Source organism: Hakea prostrata, chromosome 3, assembly GCF_041222555.1.
Source record: "Hakea prostrata isolate BN-2017 chromosome 3, UWA_Hpros_2, whole genome shotgun sequence".
Taxonomy (NCBI): Eukaryota; Viridiplantae; Streptophyta; class Magnoliopsida; order Proteales; family Proteaceae; genus Hakea; species Hakea prostrata.
The window spans coordinates 51,682,597-51,686,681 of NC_142602.1; positions in this window are offsets into that span (position 1 = coordinate 51,682,597).

The following is a 4,085-nucleotide window of genomic DNA, read 5'->3' on the forward strand; positions in this document are numbered from 1 at the left end:
TTTACCCAAAAGGTTACCCTCACATGGGAGGTTACCAAAGGTTCTCTGGATGACCACACAAGGTTAGGGTTTCAAAGGTTAGGGTTTCAAGATTAGGGTTTCAAGAATTCAACTTGCTGGGGTTGAGATCATGATGATGATCATAGATCTCAAGGAACAAGATGAGATCATGGAGTGGATGGTTGCAAGAGTGCATCATCTTCTTCCTGATCTCAGCCAAGAACGGATTAAAGAAAGAAAATCAGAGATGGAGAAGAAAGAAAAGAGAGTAGACATACCTTTGATGCGAGAGGAAGAAGATTACTTCAAGTCTTGTGAGAGATCACCAAGGAATGCAAGGGAATTGATTAGATTAGGGTTCTAACTCATTCCAGAGGCTTAGGAGGCATAGGAGGCGGAGTATTCCCGATATTAGACTTAAATAGAAGAGACAGGACCAAATTGGTAAATTCAGACACCATTGGTCGATTGATTGATCTGTTGGTCCAATCAACCAATCAGGACAGCAAGGTTCAAACAGGGATTCGGAGGGCTATACAGGGTCAAATTGAGTGAGGTTTTCTTCTACGAGTCAATCAAGAAGTCTAGTTTCCAGAAATACTTTTAGATCAAGAATTGGAGTTCATTAGGTCTACCAACTAAGCTCATCTTCTTTGATGCGCATGCAGGATTTGACAGACATAGTTCAGCAACTTCGGACAGGGATTTGAAAGGTTATATGGGGTCAAATTGAGTGGGGTTTTCTCCTAAAAGTCCATTAAGAAGTCTAGTTTCGGAAAATATAATCGTATTGAGCACAGGAGTTCATTAGGTATTTCAACTAATTCACCCCTCTTCGGTGCGCAGATTCAGAACAAAACTGATGGCTCTCATGGCAAGGCTAGGGGTAATCAAGATTCACCCTAGGAAAAGAGAAACAAAGAATGCACAATCTGAAAAGGTGTTGGGAAGTTTCCAACAGATAAAAGAACATTAGGGTCTCAGATATGGTTACCTCTCCTAAGAGTTGGTTACCTCCCATGAGAGTTACCCATAATAAACTCTCACAAAAACAACCCAAGATAGATAAAGGAACATCTCATTAATATTTCAAAATCAAGAATGGAAATAGGAAGGGTGTACTAATGAGAGAAAAGAATGTAAATAAATTCAAAGGAAAGAAATCCTAATATCCCATGGGAAGACTAGGGAGAATAAAGATTCACCCTAGGGAATAAAGATAAAGAAATCATAATAAAGAAAGTCTTGGGGAGGATCCAATGAATTAATAGAAAATAGAAGGGTTGCCAATTGGTCCAAGGAAAAACAAGGATCAACTCCTCAATCATGAGGACAAAAGGGAAGGTCATGGTAATTGTATGAGACCTTCCCCACAATCATAAAGATAGGTAGAAAATTCAGGGAAAGTATCATCAAGATTGTTGGTGGAATCAAATTCAAGAATCATCGCCATATGGCTTCAAGAACATAGAGTGAATTGGGGGATTCACTCTAGGGCTAAAATAATTAGAGAAGAGGTCATTACAGCAGTGTAATATGCTTCTCATAATCAGAATATCAGAAGTAGAGAAGAAAGAATGAATTAAAGAAGAAGCGAATTGAATATTAACCTTTTAGAAGAGAAACCGATGAAGAAATATGAACAGATGCTTGAGGGTCTTCCTTGGCTTCGAAGGAGAGGATCTAGGGCTCTTCCCACGTTCTCCAAAGGTTTAGAACAGATTGGGATTGAAAAACATGGAGTTCCCCCCCCTTTAAATAGCACACAGAGTCCAAGAATTACTAGGATTTCACCAAACTGACCAAATTGACCCTGCTGATTGATTGGTTGCCAAAGAGGAAGATCTAAGGTCCTTTCCACGTTCCATAGAGAGTTAGAAACCTAGTGGGAATGTTTACCACGAAATTAAAAGAAATAAAGCTTTTAAAAACCTTAAAAACAGAAAATTACCAAAATGCCACTGCCTAGACAGCTTGTTCAAAAATAGGGATTTCATGGGCCTAACTTCAATATTTTTGGATGGGCTTCTTTCAACGCATCATACTACTTACCTAGTATTGAGGGATGTCTTCAAACCAGGTCCAACTAAGCTTTAGGTCCATCAACCAAGTTCTTCTTCACTAGTGAGTAGTTTTACACCAAATCAATTAAAGTTTCCATAAGGAAACACCATCATCAATATCCATGGGTTTTGGGTCAAACACCATATCTTCTACTGAGATGGCCCACAAAGACATCATCCCTCATTTTGGGACATTGGATCAACCCTAAGAGAAAGGTCGGACATGGCTTCCTAAGATTTTCAAAGATAGTAAAACTGAAATCATAGTCAAACTTCAAATCAACATTTAAACAAAACTGAAATCACATTCCAACTTCAAAGTCAACATTTAAACAAACCCTTCTTTACCCAAAACAGATAGGGTGTCCTGGCTAGGTTTGGGCTGGATGTTACATTCTCCCCCCCTTAAAATAATTTCGTCCTCGAAATTGGGAGAGTGCTTGGTTTCAAAAAGGCAGGGGTACTTTCCTATTATCTTGGCTTCCTTTTCCCAAAGTCCACGGAAAACAAATAACAATAAGTCTTCTGTAAGTAAACAAGGAATATATTTGACATGCTTTGAAATCAAATCGAAAGTATGATCATGGCTTCATGAAGATTTCACAAGGATCATGGCGAAGATTAATATGAAGATCATAAAACTTTAAGAATGAAAGGAGATTGTAGAAGAGATGGTTGCAAGGATCAATATGTTGCAAGGATGCAACATCTACTTCAAAATCTCAATCTCAAAGAATAAATCATAGCAAGAGTAGATCAATACAACACAAGAGAGATTACAATTCTTTGATTGAAGAATAGGAGATGAAAAGCTTGAAGTCTTGAAACAATTAGAAGGAATAACAAATCATGAAGATCACACTTGATTTCTCTTCAAAATCATCATGTGGAGAATTCACAAGGTTATAGAGTGTATGGAGATCCACTCTAGAATAGCAAGGATAGAAGGATCAGTCATGGGAATGATTTAAGATCATCCTCCTATCAAAGGGAATGTAAGGCACAAGAAGAAATCGTGGAGAGAATAGATCAGCTTTGGGGTAAACTTCTACCAAACGAAACTAGGCAATTCGTACAGTAGAGAATAAATCGAACAATGCATATGGTATATATGCATTAGGTACAATAGCAAGGTTAGGAATAGGTGGGATCTCACAAACCTCATGAGTACTACTACCGTTCCGGCAGGGGTATTGAAGCCGGTTAACCCATGATGTTAGTGGCTGGGTCCTGAGAGTCAAGCAGGCCCACTATCATCATAGAGAGGTAGGGTTGCATATAATAGATAAGGGCTCCTAGGCGCTCAAGACCGGTGAAATGATCCGTGAGAAGACATGGAGAGCATCCTGTCCATTATATGTGGATGACCACTGGGTTAAGGAATGGGATCCAACAGATGTCTCTCGTTGAGGATTCCATTCATAGGTGGAAAGGTATTGAACCAAAAGGGCACTAGGCATGAGGGGAGATATTTGGACCATATGTAGTACGAGACCATATGACTTTGCACTAGGCTAAGATTATCCTTGATACGCGCCAATCTCATACCAAATGGTGATGTGAGAGAGTGGTGACCTATACCCCAACCATGGCTTGACAGGACTTTACCCAACAACGCGGAGAACCCAATTGACGTCTCTTGTTGAAGGAGAGTGACTGAGACCGCCCAAAGGAGATTGGTGTACAAACTTAATGTGTGTCTACCATAGAGACCTCATGATAGAGTTAGGAGCATAATATCATAATCATTCATACATCATATCACTATCATTAATTACATTGTCGATACTCAAGATATGTGTGTGGTGTGGGATCTTATGTACGAATGCATGATATGATATGGAATCTTGTGTACAAATGCATGATATGATGTGGAATCTTGAGGACAAATGTATGGTAAGATGTTGAGTTGACCTCACTGAGTTCTGTTGAACTCATTCCTTTTTGTATGTCTGTTTCTATTAGAATATTCTGCAGGTTATGATGACTCCTTCCAAGTGGAGGATTCGTTGCCGGTAGGCT